Below are 17,832 nucleotides of genomic sequence, written 5' to 3'. Positions count from 1 at the left end.
CCCCCTGTCTAGAGTTACCCCCCATTATAATAATTCTTTCAAATTACTAATCCATCAAAAAAGTATTCCAAAAATCAGGTAGCAGTTCTCATAATTGAATCATTTCACCTCTGAAGATTCATGCACTACAAAAGAGCTTTATGAGACACCACTTATCTGAACCACAAAATGAAATACTGGAAAACACCTGTCTTAATGCTCCATTATTCTTTCTGTCACTTGGTCTTCCTTTTTGTTGAGGCTTTTGATTAATCTATTAATCCAGATCCTTTCCCTTTTTTCTTTCCTTTTCTGTGGTGTTGGGTATCAAAACTCGGATGCTGTATTACTGAGCTACATCCTCAAATCTTTTTCTTTCTTTACTTTTTTTTTTTTTAATTTCGAGACAGAGTCCCTCTTAGGTTGATGAGACTGGTTTTGGACATGAGCTACTCTGGCCTCAGCTTCCCTAGGCTTTAGGATCACAGATATGTGGCACCAAGCCTGGCTGTACTTTATTTCCTGAGGTTTTTATTTCAAAGATTTTTGATTGGTTTTTTCTCAAAATCACTCTGTCTTTGTTGAATTTCTCATTGATTTATTGCAGTGTTATCCTAATTCCATTTAATGGTTTATCTGTATTCTCTTTGATCTGATTCAGATTTTCTAATTTCTTTCCTTGGATTGTTTGTGAGGCACTTAATTCTCTTTACTGTCTTTAGAATCTGTTCTAGAGAGTTAAGAATCTTTAGGAGGTGACATGTTATTTTGTTCTTACACATTCCTGCGTTCCTATATTGGCAAGTCTGCTAGCATGGATACCTCTACCACTTCAAAGGGATGACCTTCTTAGTAAGCACCTGTTTGCCAAAGAGACGGGTGTTGTCTTATGGTGTATAGATTTGTTGTGCATTGTTATTTCCTGCTGGGCCCCTTAACAGTATCTCCTGGTTGCTTCCTTGGCTGTGATTAGTGCATTTTGACACAGTGCACAGCATATCAGAATCAAAGAGAACCACTGGCTTTGTGGGTCATGCAAGGGTGAGGACACTCTTGCAGTTCAGGAGAGTGGTGTACACAGCAGTGCTATGGTTGTACCCTACATGGCTACTCCTACAATTGGAGCATGGGGGGTTTCCTTGGATGCTGTTGATATCAGCTCTGTTACTTATAAGGGCCCCTGGTACTGGCTTCTCAGTGAGGCATCTTCAGGGGAGGGGCCTGAAACACCTTGCGTACAACTGAAAAGTGGCACTTGCCCAGTTGCTTTATGTAGAGAGACAGGAACAGAATTCACAGAATCTCCTCCACGGCACTCATGACCATTCTTTTCAGCCATGTGTTATTAGACAAGGTCTCCAGAGAGGTGATCAACGGGATCAATGATGGGGATCCTCATTGGTGCAGTGGAAGCAGGTGTTGTAGAGACTCAGATATGTTTTCTCTTACTGTGTTTCTGTCCAAAATCTCTGGACGTTACAACATTTCCATATTTCTACTTTGTTCACTTTTCTCTCAAGGTCATTCACTTCCACAAGCTTTCATACACATATTCCTTTGATTCTTCTTTGTGGGGGAGAAAAGTGAGTGTTGGGTGTTGCTATTCAGTCACCTTGCCATGAGTCTTTTTGGACAGTTTTAAAATAATATTTTTCCATTAAAATGATCAGTCACTTATGTCAGTGGCAAGGAACACTTTTATTTTCAAAACTTCTAAAAGTTATTGGGATTTACAGAAGCAATGCAAGAAAAAAAAAAGTACACACTCTATAGCCTGCCCAATCTTTGCTTAACATTTCATAATTTTACAACCTTGAAAAGAGCATGAGGCAAATACCCATTTAGACTGAGACTCTAATTCCTTTGGTTAGGGCGATTGTTTCTAAATTATGTATTTGTATATATCTCCAACAGATGTCTCTTTTCAAATTTAAATATTGGGTTTTCACCTGGGCTTCCTGCATCCATTTTTAAATAACCACATTCACAATAAAATTTAATTTTGGTTCTTAATTACATTGTACATTTTCAATGTTTAATTATGGTCTCCATTATTATCTTTTCAAATTATCAGTAATAAGTTACTTCATTGAGTTATCACTTTTAATAAACTGTTCTCTTCCTGTTTGTCATCTTAAGGTTATTCCTTTTGTTTTACTGTAATTAATAATATGGAATAAAATAGGTTTTCAGATCAAATGATGTGACACTCGTTGGTCTTTCCAAAAGTGTTATAGAGATAGCTCTTCCATAACACCCACATCCACCCCCTAAATATCACCACTCCGTGAAAGATTTGGCAAGAGTTACATGAGAGCTTATCGGGACAATGGAGTTGTGCTACAATGCCCAAAAATATTCCAGATGACATATTTTTAATGAGGAAGGAAATTAGCACACATTGTAACACTATTTCATATATGTTAAATTGTTAAGGAACACATTGACAATATAAGTTTGGCATTTTCCCTTGGGAGAGGAAAGAAAAATGAAAACCTCAAGCTTGATTTTGGAAGTGGGTGTCACGTTGTAAAATTTACCTGTTAATGCAAAGCGTTGGATGGGGAGTTATCTGAAATGGTAAGGAAAGCTATATCATAGCACGTGGAAGTGTGTGACTCATTACACAGGCCACACAGCAAACTGAGGTAGCTAGTAACTTCTTGAGATGCGTTGAGGTGCCCATTATATTCATTCCTATGTGACTTGGCACATCTGGCTGCATGTTCATGGGTTCCCCTCACAGATAAACCATTCATAAGCAAACATAAAATTCTCTTCATGCTCAAAATTTTCCCCCAGATGTACCAATTGCACTGTGTATTAGTCAGGGATCTCTAGAGGAACAGAACCAACAGGAAGGATGATTATAAAAAGGGAATTTATTAGAAATTATTAGATTGGCTTACACAGTCAGAAGCTGGATAGTCCACAGTGGCCACCTGCATGCTGGAGAGCTGGAGGAACCAGTAGCTGTGCAGTCCAAGAGGCTGAAGCCTCAGAACAGGTAGGGATAGAAGATACTACCCCAGCCCCCCAGCCCAATACCAAAGGATTCTGGAAACTCTCTGGAAAATCACTGGCAGAGTCCTCTTTGGGAGAGGAAGGAGGGATAGTCTGACATCCTCAGGCGATCACAGCAGCAATCAAGTACCTACCCGTTCAAGAAGAGTTGAGCTTTCATCTGCTGGCACTTTCTTGTTCTTCCAACACTCTTCCATCCAGGTCACTTTCCTATTGGATGATGCTGCCCAGTCTTGGGGAGGATCTCCACTTCAGTTCGCTATCCCACATGTCAATCATTTCTAGACACACCCTCATTGACACACCCAGAATCCTCTTAATCTTTGGCATCTCTTAATCCAATCCAGTTGACAATTCAAATTAACCGTTACATGTCCACCCCTTGTCAACATTATATCCAAATATGACTCTTCACAGCATAATTAATCTCCAAATAAGCACATTAACAAGGTCATAATCCCGCCTAACATAATTATCCTTCCTACAACCAAAAATGCACTAGTTCTTTCTCCAGATAGAAGGAAAAGCAAAAGCATTACTTTAAGTACTGATACTAAGTCAATCAATTGTCCATTAAGTGAATAGCAGGAGAGAAACAAACATTTCCTCTTAATGCATGTGTAGGTGAGTTTCCCATTGACCTTAATAGCAGGTCAATGGGTAATACCACGAGATGCCCTAAGGGATCTCTTGCACTCCAGGGGTATGCTTCCTTACCTTCATCGTGCAGTAACAATTCAATGTCCCCTTGGTAATCTGGATCAACCGCCCCCAGTAGCACTGTAACTCTCTTCTTAGCTTGTTGAATCAGAGTCATGAGGAGCTGAAAGTGGCCAGAGGGAAGTCTTAACTTCCAGTTTAATGAATCCATTGTAATATCTCCCAACTTCTGCTCCCAGCATTCCTCCCTCTGTAACTAAGACTACTAGGCCAGAAGAGCATAAGGTTGCAGGGACAGGAAGCAAAATCTTTCCTAGTGGGTTACTATGGGTAATGGTGAGTGGTACCATTCCTCTCTCCACGCCTTGATTCCTGGATCCATGAATTCTAACAATAGGAGAGACAGCACCATATAGTGGACGCTGATTTGGAGTATAGCCAGTCTTCTGAAGACCCTTGCACCATTCCTGTGAGGTATTGCCTCCTAGCTAACACTGTAACTGCATCTTCAAAAGTCCATTCCATCATTCTATCAAACCAGCTGCTTCAGGATGGTGGGGGAACATGGTAAGACCAGTGAATCCCATGATCATGAGCCCAGCACCTCACTTCTTTGGCTGCGAACTGAGTTCCTTGGTCCGAAGCAACGCTGTGTGGAATACCACGGCAATGGATAAGGCATTCTGTATGTCCACGGATGGTGGTTTTGGCTGAAGCACTATGTGCAGGGAAGGCAAATCCATACCCATAATAAGTGTCTATTCCAGTAAGGACAAACCACTGCCCCATCCATGATGGAAGTGGTCCAGTATAATCAAGCTGCCACCAGGTTGCTGGCTGATCTCCCCGGGAATGATGTCATGTCAGGGGCTTAGGGTCCATCTCTGCTGCTGGCAAATTGGGCACTCAGCAGTGTCTGTAGCCAGATCAGCCTTAGTGAGTGGAAGTCCATGCTACTGAGCCCATGCACAACTGCCATCCCTGCCACCATGACCACTCTGTTCATGAGTCCATTGTGCAATGACAGGGGTGGCTGCGGAAAGAGGTTGACTGCTATCCACAGATCAGGTGGATCCTATCTAATTGATTATTAAAGTCCTCCTCTGCTGAGGTCACCTTTTGGTGGGCATTTACATGAGACACAGATATCTTTACATCCTTTGCCCATTCAGAGAGGTCTATCCACTTCTGTACCTCTTCCCAAAATGTCCCTGTCACCAATTTTCCCATTATGTTCTTTCCAGTTTCCCAAACCGCTAGACAAACCACTGGCTATGGCCCATGAATCAGTGTACAGTCACACATCTGGCTGTTTCTCCTTCCAGGAAAAATGCACAACCAGATGCACTGCACAAAATGTGGGCCCACTGTGGAGATTCCGCATCACTACTGTCCTTCTGGATAGTTCCAGAAACAGACAGCAGTGCTGCATCTGTCCACTTCCGGTTGGTACCTGCATATGGTGGAGAACCATCTGTAAACCAGGCCCCAGTCTTCTCTTCCTCTGCTAATTGATCATAAGGTGCACCCCATGAAGCCATGGGTTTATGCCGAGGGACAGAAGGTACTGCAGCAGGAGTTGGAACCATGGACATTTGGGCCACTACTTCATGCAACCTACTCGTGCCTTCAGGTCCTGCCTGTGCCCGATCATGTATGTACCAATTTCACTTGATGACAGAGTGCTGCTTGCACGTCCAACTTCATGGCTTGGTCGCTCAGATAACACTCAGTTCATGATGGGCAGCTCAGGTCACATAGTAACCTGGAAGCCCAGTGTCAAGCATTCAGTTTCCACTAAGGCCCAGTATCAGGCCAAGAACTCTTTCTCAAAGGGTGAGTAGTTGTCTGAAGAGGATTGCAGGGTCTTGCTCCAAAATCCCAATGGTCTCCTCAACGATTTACCTATGGGGGCCTGCCAAAGGCTCCAGACAGCATCCCTATCTGCCACTGACACTTCAAGTACCATTGGGTCTGCCAGGTCATATGGGCCAACTGGCAGAGCAGCCATCACAGCAGCCTGGACCTGTTGCAGAGCCTTCTCCCCCATAGATGGGCCAAAGTAACACACACAAGTGAGGAATGTGCTGCCGCCAAAATCCAAATAGGCCCACCAGACACTGTGCCTCTTTCTTTAATGTAGGAGGGGTCATATGCAACAACTTATTCTTTATACCTTAGAAGAGATATCTCAGCAGGCCCCACACCACTGGACTCTTAGAAACTTGACTGAAGTTGAAGGCCCTTGAATTTTAGTGGGGTTTATTCCCCAACATGTGGTACACAAATGCTCCACTAGCGAGTTGAAAGTGGTTGCTACCTCCTGCTCAGGTGGTCCAATCAATGTAATGTCATCTATATAATGGACCAGTGTACTACCTTGTGGAAGAGAAAGGCAATCAAGATCTCTGCAAACTAAGCTGTGACACAGTGCTGGAGAGTTGTCACACCCCTGAGAATGGACCGTGAAGGTACATTGCTGGCCTTGCCAACTGAAAGCAAATTGCGTCTGGTGGGCCCTATGCAACGGGATGGAGAAAAAGCATTTGCCAGATCAATAGCTGCATACCAGGCACCGGGAGATGTATTAATCTGCTCAAGCAAAGAAACCACATCGGGTACAGCAGCTGCAAATTGGAGTCACCACGTCATTAAGCTTATGACAATCAACCATCATTATCCAAGACCCATCTGTCTTCTGCACAGGACAAATAGGAGAGTTAAATGGGGATGTCGTGGTATTCACCACCCCTGCATCTTTCAAGTCCTTGATGGTGCACTAATCTCTGCATCCTTCAGGGATGTGGTATTGGTTTTGATCCACTGTTTTCCCAGGTGCAGAGGCTTCCATTTAGCCTTTCCCACCATAATAGTCCTCACTCCACAGGTTAGAGAACCAATGTGGGAGTTTTGCCAAGTGCTAAGTGTATCTATCCTGATTATACATTCTGGGACTGGGGAAGTAACCACAGGATGAGTTTGGGAGCCCAGTGAACCCACTGTGAGTTGGACCTTGGCCAAAACTCCATTGATCACCTGAACTCCATAAGCCCCTACTTTTACTGGAGGGCCACAGTGACATTGTGGGTCTCCTGGAATCAATGTCAATTCAGAGCCTGTGTCTAGCAGTCTAAGAAAGGACTCATCATTGCTTTTTCCCCCAATGCACCGTTACCCTTGTAAATGGCCTTAGGTCCCTTTGGGTAAGGATGGGAGAATGATTAACAGTAAAGAATTTTGGTACTGTACCAGGGTCCTTCCTCAAGGGGACCTGGCCTCCTCTTCATTCCAGGGCTCCTGGATCTGTAAATTGACTCAAATCTGGGAAGTGGTTGAGGGGCCGTGATTCTCTGTGGTTATGATCAAGGGCAGACTTTTGTACACTTGCCCTAGAATTTTTCTGCTTATATAAGTCAAGTAAGAATTTGGTGGGTTTTTCATCTATTCGGCTTCTAGAAACACCATGGCTAATTAGTCAATGCTGGAGATCTACATGAGTCAGAACATTTTGTCCCGTTATTCTCCTTTGCTATCCATTACAGTAGGTACGACCACCCTGTCTTTGGCAATGGAGGGGTGCCCCTTGTCCCTTTCCTCCCTGATACCCAATCATTCCCTTCACATTTAAGTGTTCCAATTGATTGATCACAGCTCCTACAGTAAGGTGTGGCCTGCAAAGAATAGCAGCGATAGAGCTCTTCAAGGATGCTGGTGCACCCCACACAAATTTGCTTCTTATAATTTTGGTGAAGGGCACATCTTCTGGACCCTACCAGTACGGAGGAGAGAGTCATACATGACAGGTCCACTCCAGCTTTCCAATCTCTCTGAGCCTCTGAATTCGCTCATCAAAAGTAAACCAAGGGATGTCACGCATTTCCAGCTCATTTATAGTAGGCCATCTATGGATCCATATTTCAGTCAACCATTCCAAACAAACTGCTAGTACCTTGTTTCTTTTTTATCACTGTGAGCTATTACATTAAATCTAGTCTCTCTACTTAATGGGTCAATATCAATAAATTCGGCCTGATCTAAGTTTATGTTCCTTTCAACATTTCCCACACCCTTAAAATCCATCCCCACACATGTTCCCCAGACCTCTGCTTGTATGAATTAGAAAACTCAAGAAGTTCCTTCTGAGTGTAGCGTGCCTCCTCATGGACCACACTCTGCACCTTATCTCTAGGGACCTGCTTAGATTTGCATCTAGTTGTAGACCTGGAGGCAAAAGTGGGTGGTAAGGGTGGGTCCTGTGGAGTATCACCATTTTCTTGCTGAGTAACTGAATCACGGAAGGTTGTTACTCTATCCATAGGCAAAGCAGGATTGGTTTCCTCCAGGGAAGGTGGAAAAGCCAGTGCTACAGCAGGATGGGGGTAGGGATGCCTCAGTCATGGCTAAGGGTGGGGACTCAACAACTTCTGGAAAGAAAAACTCATCAGAATATGGGAGTTCAATGTCCCCAGCCCCTTCATAGGCTCCTCCCATACATCACCATCCCAACATGCAGGGTCCCATTCTTTTCCAAGCAGCATCCTCACTTTAACCACGGACACACCTCCCAAGGCTGAGAGTTAAACTTGCATCTTAATTCAGTCAATTGCAGGATGAGGGTTTGTGTTTGGTTTTCAGCAACCTCAGCCCTATGACTACAAGAGAAAAGATTCTCCTTCAAAACGCACTTAGCAGCTTTCAGATCAGTTTTGCCCTTCTGAAGTTGAGAAGCTGAATTTCTGAGCTCATTGTTCTCCTTTGTTACTTTGTCCAGCGAAGCCAGAAGCAAACAACCAACGTCATCATATTTCTTACTTTTCCATAACTGTTCAAAGGTATCATTTATAGAGTCGTTAAACTTCTTGCCTTTTACAAGTGGTGAACTGGGAGTATCAAATGCATATGCTTTACGAATCTCTGTAAATAGTTCACACCACGGATTATCAGCGCTCTCCGAAGTACCAGGAGGAGAGACTTTAGTAACGTTAGGCCTACCTAAATTAGACAGCCAACTCCAGAAACCACAAAACCAACTAAGGAAATTTATCCTTACAATTCTGTTTCCCTAGAGCCACTACTGGTACCAATTTCTGTATTAGTCAGGGTTTTCTAGAGGAACAGAATCAACAGGAAATATGATTATAAAAAAGGAACTCATTAGATTGCCTTACAGGACCAGAAGCTGGATAGTCCACAATGGCCGTCTGCATGCTGGAAAGTTGGAGGAACCAGTAACTGTGCAGTCCAAGAGGCTGGAGCCTCAGAATAAGAGCGATCAATGATTGTACCCCAGTCAGAAACCAAAGGCTTCTGGAATGTCCCCGGAGAATCACTGGCAGAGTCCTCTTTGGAAGCATGAAGGAAAGGAGCAAGGTCGGATCTCCTCGGGTAATCGCAGCAGCAATCAGGAACCTGTACAAGAAGAATCAAGCTTGCATCTGTTGGCGCTTCCTTGTTCTTCCAACTTTATTCCAACCAAGCCACCATCCTATTGGACAGTGCAGCCCACGCTTAAGGAGGATCTCCCACATGTCAGTCATTCCTTGGCATACCCTCATTGACATGCCCAGAGGTCTCTTAATCTTTGGCATCCCTTAATCCAATCAAGCTGGCAATTCAAATTAACCATTACACACTGATACATATTTACATTTTCAAAATAAGCATTATAGCAGAACAGACTAATTTGTCTTCCCACCAATTTCACTGATACTTTAATATTGTATAAGATTTTAGGTCTTTATGTGGTATTTTTTCCTGATACATTTAAATCAGATGTCCTTAGCCTACTAGAAGAGTGCTTCTTACAGATTGGATATGATATTTTCCCCAAAAACTCCTGCATTAATGAAGAAATGTTCAGAAGTGAAGTAATTGGACAGTGAGAGCTGTAACCAAATCAACTCCTTTTGAATGGACTGACAGTGTGGTAACTACAGGCAAGTGGGGCATGCCTGGAAGAACTAGGTCACTGAGAGTCTGCCCCAGAATTCTTTTTTTTTTCCCCAATCTTATCTGTCAGAGTCACTCCCTCCTTCCCCTTCCCTGATTCTCCCTTTCTTTGCTTCTTGGTTGCCATGAATGGGGCAGCACTCCTCCCCCACACCCTTCTGCCATGATGTTCTTGTTCTGCTTTACTTTGAACCCAGAGCAATGGTCTTGACCAGCCATGAACTAAAACTCTGAACCATGAGGCAAATAAACGATCCCTCATCTAAGTTGTTCTCATCATCTATGCTGGTCATGGTGGAGCAAAGCTCACTAACACAGAATTGGGTACCAAGAAGTGGGGTTATTATTGCGAGTAATATGACCATGTGTTTCAGAAGCCCTCACAAATGGTTTGCGGGAGGAAATAGGAAAAGTTTGGTAATTCAGGCTGGAAAAGCTTTAGAATACTGAAAGAAAAGCTTAATGGGAGACTGTGGTGGGAGCTCAGAAGACCAGAATGCTGACGGGAATGCAGACTGTGCCCCTGAGGCTTCAGAGAGAAACGAGGACTCTATTGAGAATTGGAGTAGAGACCACTCATGACACATTCTTGCAATGAACTTCTCTAAATTTTTCTCATGTGCTGAGACTTTGTATAAGACTGAATTTAAAAGTGATGTTGTAATTAATACAGCAGAGGAAATTTCAAGGCAGCACAGCCTTCAGTCAGTGGTATGGATTTTGCTGACAGATGTTTGCCAGTTTTGCTGTGAAAATAGAGAGAGCAAAAAGCAGAGGTGAAGAGTTTTAAACAACGGAAAAGTGTTCGTAAACCTGGAGTCATGGAAGGTGTAGTTGCTAAAGATATTGAAGTCAGTGAAGAAATGCTATGTACTTTGCACAGACAAAATAGAAATGTTGCTTGAGGGCATCTCAGCAGCTCACAAGACCACACCCATCAAAGGCTCAAGAGTACTAGAGGTAAAAGTCCTTTGAAAAGAAATCATGAGAGTGTCCTGCTTGCCCAGGGATGTCAATGAAATCTTGGCATTGCACTCAGCTTCAAAGGCACTCAAGAAGCCCCATGCAGCCATAATTCCAGGGGACCCAGATACTGCAGGACTTGGAAACAGAAATTGACTTCATCCACATGGTGGAAGTTGTGTAGGAAAGCAGGATGCTGGAATTAAGGGGTCGTGGAGGTTTCCACCAAGATTACAAAGAAACACCCAGGAGTTCAGGTAAATTGCAGAAGGATCAAAATCCCTGAAAGCTGTCCCTGATAGAATGATGTGTGAAACTATAATGTTGAATTTGATGCTAGAATGGAGACCCACAGGAATTAAGAGGTGTCATTAAGGTGGAGCATCAGCGGAAGAATGGTGCTGACTGTGGAGGAAGCCAAGGCTAAAAGAGAGGCCATGTGCACTACAACCAGCAAGGCCAACTAGGTGGGGCCGCCCAAACCCTTTGGAGAGTGTCTCTCACAGCCATGTGTCCTAGGTCCTTCATGCACAATTACAGGACCTGTGTGCTTGGCTGGGATCAGTCTTGTTTATGTCCAATCCCTTCTTTATATACTTCTTTTCTCCATTTTGGAATGGCAAAGCTTATTCTGTTTCATCATATGTTGGATGTATGTAAATTTCTTTTGATTTTTACAGTGGCTCACAGTCAACTTTTTCTTCAGTCTCAGAGGAGACATTGGACTTGCACTTTTGAGCACTGCTGTAACTATTAAGTCTGTGGGAATGATAGGGATGGACCAAATAAATTTTGGGGTGTGAGATTGATAAGAATTTTTGGGGACAGGGGTGCTAGTTTATGATTTGAATATGAGGTGTTCTCCCAAAATCTCCTATGTCGATGCAGGGATATTCAGAAGCTAAATGATTGGGTTGTTAGAGATTTAACCTAATCATGCCATCCTTGCTTGAAAAGACTGTGCATTAAGTGTAAAAAGGTGGAACATGGCTGGAGGAAGTGGGACACTGCGAGCTTGCCATGGAAAGCTTGATCTTCCCTTCAGCCCCTTCTTCCTTCAGCTTCACGCGCTATGGAAAGCTTGATCTTCCCTTCAGCCCCTTCTTCCTTCAGCTTCACGCGCTAACTGCTTCCTGGCTGAGGTGAATGGAGTATCCCTACACCACCATGCCTCCCACCATGATGTTCTTCATAACATTTGACCCAGAGAAATGGATTCAGTCAGCCATGAAATAAAACTCTGAACCATGAGCCAAAATAATATTTTCTTCTCTTGTTCTTCTCAGGTATTTGGGTCAAAGAGTTGGCAAGCTGACAAACAGTGTGACATTTTTCAGATTCTATCTCCAATCATGGGGTCATGGTAGGCATTTAATATGCTCTTTAAAATCAATGAGATAGCTTGTTAAATTGCATGAAGATAAGCAATATATGAAAGACAGTTTTGTTTTTTTTTTCCCTAACAAGGATGACTGGAACCACAATGAAAAGGAGAATGACAAAAAATAATAATAATAATAATAGAGGGGGAAACTCTGAAAACTGAAAAGAAAATCTGTGCCTAGATAGATCAGTGCCTTCAATACCAGCTTAAGGAGTTTCAATGTGCACTAGGCAACAAATGTCCAGTGATGTTTCTTTTTGTTGACAGGAAATGCAAAACCTAGGAAAGGTATAAAAGCCAAAGAGGGAGGCCAGTGTGTAAGCTAGAAACCCAGATGGTATCATCCAATGAGGGGGCAGTAAAAATGGAAGAGAGAGTAAAATTGTGAGCAAACTATTTTGAATGGGATTTGACTTCCTCTTTATTAGGAGATAAATAAGATGAAAAATATGTTTCTCAAAGATTCCTCTTATTTTATACCTTGAATAGAAAAATAATGAACTCAGGACATGAGTAGAGGCTTGGGAGGAAGAGCTGTTTGTGTGGGAGAATTTACTCTTTTATTTTTTTCTTTCTTTTTTGGGGGGTGGGGGGTGACACTTTTCTTTTTTGAGATGGAGATCAAACCCAGGAGTAATTTACCATTGAGCCACCTCCCCATCCTCTTTACGTTTATGTTTGTTTGTTTTTTAATTTTGAGACAAGGTTTGCTAAGTTGCTTAGGGCCTCACTGATTGTCTGAGTCTGTCTCAAACTTGAAATACTTCTGTCTCAGGTTCCTGTGCCTCTTGGATCATAGTCTTGCTCCATAACAACAGGCAATGGTATTCTTCTAGTTAGTTTCTTTTTGTAAGTTTATATTAATTGTACTGTGTAATGGTTTTCATCGTGGCATGTTCATGTGACATAAAAGCATACATTAATCAATTTCATTGTCCTTTACCTCCGCTTGCCCTCCCCTCCACCTTACTCTATGTTAATAGTGTCTTTCTATATTCAAACATATTTTCCGTCAGCTATCTTCAATATATGAGAATTCAAGTGATACTTGCCTTTCTCAGTGTGACTTTTCCCCATAAAATGATGTGTTTCATTTCCATCCAATTTCCTGCAAATGGCAAAACTTCATTTTTCCTTCTTTTGGGAATGCATATGTGGTATGGATGTACCACATATCCTTTACCTATTCATCTGCTTTGGGAACCCAGGCTGATTCCCTACCTTGGGTATAACAAAATGTGCAGCACTAAACTTGGGTGTTCTGGTATATCTAAGGTAGGTTGACTTCAATTCTTTTGGGTATATACTGGAGTTGGTAACCGAATCATATGTAGTTGTATTTTCAGATTTTTAGGGACTCACCACCATTATTTCCATAGCAGCTGTAGTAATTTACATTCCACAAAACTGTGCATACATGTTACTTTCCCCCACATCCATGCCACCACTTCTTATTATTTTATTCTTGATTATTGCCATTCTAACTATAGTGTGATGGAATCTCAACGTGGTTTTGAGTTGCATTTCTGTGATAGCTAAACATGTCAAACAATTTTTCAGATAATTATTGGTCATTTGTGCTTTTATTGATTTTATTTTATTTATTTATCATTTATTACCCATTGATTGAATGGATTACTTATTTTTCTTTTTGGAATTCAGCTTTCCTTAGCCCTTCATATATTTTGGACATTAATCCTCTGTTACAAGAGTGGCTGGCAAAAATACCCTTCATTCTGTAGGCTGTCTCTCCACTCTGTCGATAGCTTCCTTTGCCATGCAGGAGATTTTTAATTTGATGCCATGCCATTTATCAGTTCTTTTATTTTCATACTTTTATTCCTTAAACAGCTAAGTTACACTAATTTTTTCCCAGTGTATTTCTTGCTTTCATGCTATGTCCGTGAATCCCGCTTTTCTATATAGTTATAAAGTACCAATTAAAATATTTATAGTACTACTACTATTAATGTAAGGACTAGTACAGTAGTAGAGGAAGTAGATTTGTGGACGAGGGAGGGGAGGGAAAGGGAAGATACTTGGTTATGACATTGATTAATTTATGTCATGTGCATGTACAGATATGGCAAAATGAGTCCTATTATTATATATAATTATAATGTACCAACACAACATAAAATTATTGATTCCTACTATCATTTACTGATACAGAGGCGTCCCGTTCAAGAAGTCATTGCCTGTGCCTATATCTTGAATTAATTTGCTTTACATTTATCTATGAGCAGTTTAAAATTTTCAGGCCTTATGTTTTGGGTTTTTTGTTTGTTTGTTTGCTTGTTTGTTTTGAATTGGCTTTTGTGAGAGTGAGAGGCAGGCATCTAATTTTATTCTTCTACATGTGAATAAGCAGTTTCATAAGCAACATTTCCTAAGGAGTCTTCCTTTTCTTCAATGTGTGATTTTGGCACCTTTGTCCAGAATAAGATGACCGGGGGATACCTCTGTGATTTCTATTCTATTCCATTTGTCAACTTCTCTACTTTTATGCCAGAACCACTCTGCTTTCATTACTATGGCTTTGTATTCTTTTATTTTGAGCTCATGTAATGGGATATTTCCAGCATTGCTCTTTTTGTTTAGGATTGTGTTGGTTATTTGGGGGCTTTTGTTCTTCCATACAAATTTAGGGATTGTTGTGGTGGTTCTGCAAACAATATCACTGGGGTATTTATATGTGGTTTTCAATGGACCTGTAGATTCATTTTGGTACTATGGTCAATTCCTCAATATTAATTCCCCCTATCCATGAACACGGGACGTCTTCCATATTCTGGTGCTTTCCATTTCTTTCTACAGTGTTCAGCTATTTTTGTGGTAGAGAGTTTTCACCTACTTGATTAAGTTTATTCTTAGTATTTTATCAAAAATAATAAAGAATTGAATTCCCCCCTGATTTCTTTCTCAGCAGATTCACTATTGGTTTCTAGAAAGGTTCCTTATTTTTGTGTGTTGATTTTGTATACTGCTAGGTTGCTGAAGCTGTTTATGAGAACCAAATGCCTTCCGGAGCATTCATTCTCTTCCATTCCCATTCATATCCATTTTAATTCTTGCTCTTTTCTAATTGTTCTGGCTAAAATATCAAGGGCTATATACAATGGGAAGAGCGATAGTGGAGAGACTTCCCTTTTTCCTGGTTTTGATGAAATGCTTTCAGTTTGTCCTGATTCTGTATGGTGTTGGCCTTCAGTTTGTCCTAAATTGCCTTTACAATGTTGAGGTCAGATACTTCCATACTTAGTTCCTTCAGCATTTTTTCAAAGGTTTTTTTTTTTTTTTCTGCCTCTGTTGACATGATCGTATGACTTTTTGTCCCTGTTTCTCTTTACGTGGTGTTGTATCATGTTTTCTGATTTGAGAATTTTGAACCCTCCTTGCATCCCTGGATTATAACTAATTTCGATGTTGAATTAGGATGGCAAGTGTTTAATTGAGCATTTCATATTTACATTCATCAAGAACACTGGACTGACATTTTATCCTTTAAGTAAGATTATCCTTTTCCAGTTTCTGTATCAGTGTGATACTGGCTTCATAGGTTCAGTTTGGAAGCGTTACTTCCCGTTGCATGTCATGGAGGAGTTGGAAGAGCATTGGTGTTGACTCTTCTTTAAAGGTCTGGTGAAGTTTAACCATGAACATTCCAGTTCTGGGCTGTTCTCTGTTAAGAATCATTTTATTACTGTTTCATTCTTGTTACTCGTTACTTGTTTGTTTGTGATTTTTATACCATCCTATATCAATTTTGGTTGGTTTTATGTCTAGAATTGTACCCATTTCCTTATGGATTTTCCAAATGTTTGGAATGTAAGTTTACAAAATAGTCTCTAATGCTCCTTTGTATGTCAGTGTTATCTGTCATAATATCCCGATATTTTTTTTCAGTGCTGGGTATTGAACCCAGGGCTTTGTGCTTGACAGGCAAGCACACTCTACGAACTGAGCAATATCCCCAGCCCATAATATCCCAATTTTAACCCATTATTTTATTTGCATGTGTCTTCTCTCTTTCTTTATTTTACCATGACAAAGTGTTTATCAATTTTGCTTACCTTATCAAGGAACCAATTGCTTCATTTTTTGTGTGTACAATTGTGTGTCTGTATTATCTTCAGCTCTGTTCTTTATTATTTCTTTTCCTCCATTTGTTTTCAGGACGGTATGTTCTTGTGTACTGAAGACCTCAAGTCACAACATTTGTTTGTTTATGGATCTCCCTGATCTATGAATAGAGGTGCTCGTAAGTATAGACTTTCCTTTGTGAAATGCTCTTGCTTTTTGCCAATCATTCTTGAATGTTTTCATTCAATTTCCATTTGATTCTGGGAACCTTTTAATGGCTGTCTGATTTCTTCAATGATCTCCACATCTTTCTAAAATATACTGTTCAATTTAAATGTGCTTTTAGAATTCATTTATTTTCTCTTGCTGTAGATTTCTACTTGCTGTCTGTCCCTATCTAAGAAATTGTTTCACTTTTATGTGCTCTATGAATAACATATGATTTTTTAAAAAAATTCCATGTGCTGCTCATAAAAAATGTGTATTCATTTATTGGATGGCAAAGTTTGCAGGTGACTATTAAATCCACTGGCTCTTCAGTGTAATTACACTCTGTTTGTTCTTTGCTGTGTGGTTTTCTGGATGAACTATTTATTAGTGAGAGTGGGGTTTTGAGTTATACTGTTATCCTGTCAGGGCATGTCTGTCTCTTCATGTCACATAGTGTTGGTTTCATGAAATTGGGTGCACCTAATTTCACTGCATATGTATTTGAAATATTTTTATTTCCTTATTGGATCATTTCCTTTACAAATATGGAAGCATTTTTTGTGTCTCTTCTGACTAAAAGTCTGCATTGTCAAATATGAGAATGACTGCTTCTGCTTGATTTTAGATTCTATTTGCATGGGATAAAACTTTTCGTCCTTCATCTTTTGGTCAGCGAATGTTTTTGCTAGCGAGGTGTGGCTTTTGATACCATCCCTCAGTTGTGGCTTTTGATACCATCCCTCAGTTGGCATTCTCTCTCTCTCTCTCTCTCTCTCTCTCTCTCTCTCTCTCTCTCTCTCTCTCTCTTTCTGTTTCTCTTGCTCCTTCCCTCCCTCCCTCCAACAGTTTGACCACCTTTATGTGTGGACTGAAGAATTAAAGTTACTTGTACTCAGGATTATGTAAACATGTGTAATAATCCACGTCATTGTGTTTAATTATTAATGTTTGAGTTGTTTCTAATTCTCATTGGCTTATCCTTTGATCTAATTATATTTATTATTTCCTATAATCTGTTGACTATTTTAACCGTTCTCTTCTCTGTATAGAATTTCTTTAAATATTTCTCTGCAGAGATGGTTTTATGGTAACAAATTCCTCTAGGTTACACTTATCTTGGAAAGTTTTTATTTATTATACTATTCTGAAGGTTACCTTTGGTCGATGCAGTATTCTGGGTGAGCAGAAATGATATATATTTTCTTCATGGTTTCAAATGCATCATTACTGGCCTGCTTTCCATTAAAGTTCATGGTGAGCATTTTTTTGTTATGTTAATGTGTTACTCGCCACATCTCTACTTTTTATTTTAAAATTATTTTTTTGTTCTCAATTTTTGGCATTTTAAATATAGTATGACATGGGGCAGTTATTTTTTGGTCACTTCTACTTGTGGTTTTAAATGGCTTTGATCAGAGAATGCATATCTCCTTCCAAAGGTTGTGGAGATTTTTCTGCTCACATTTCATTGAATAAGATTTCTCTGGCATTAGCCTGTGTCTCTAATCCTTCTTCAAATGCACTGAGTCTTAATTTGTTCCTTTAGTATTTTTGGGAGGTCTTGTGTATTCCTTTTATTT

The 17,832-nt window shown here is 40.7% G+C and overlaps 1 pseudogene; it reads right to left on the bottom strand.

The window, feature by feature from the left end:
- Window positions 1-3,565: 3,565 nt before the first annotated feature.
- LOC124971467 (uncharacterized) lies at window positions 3,566-17,505 on the bottom strand (annotated as a pseudogene).
- Between the last annotated feature and the right edge of the window lie 327 nt (window positions 17,506-17,832).

Source organism: Sciurus carolinensis, chromosome X (assembly GCF_902686445.1).
Source record: "Sciurus carolinensis chromosome X, mSciCar1.2, whole genome shotgun sequence".
NCBI lineage: Eukaryota > Metazoa > Chordata > Mammalia > Rodentia > Sciuridae > Sciurus > Sciurus carolinensis.
This window is presented reverse-complemented; position numbering and strand designations above follow the sequence as displayed.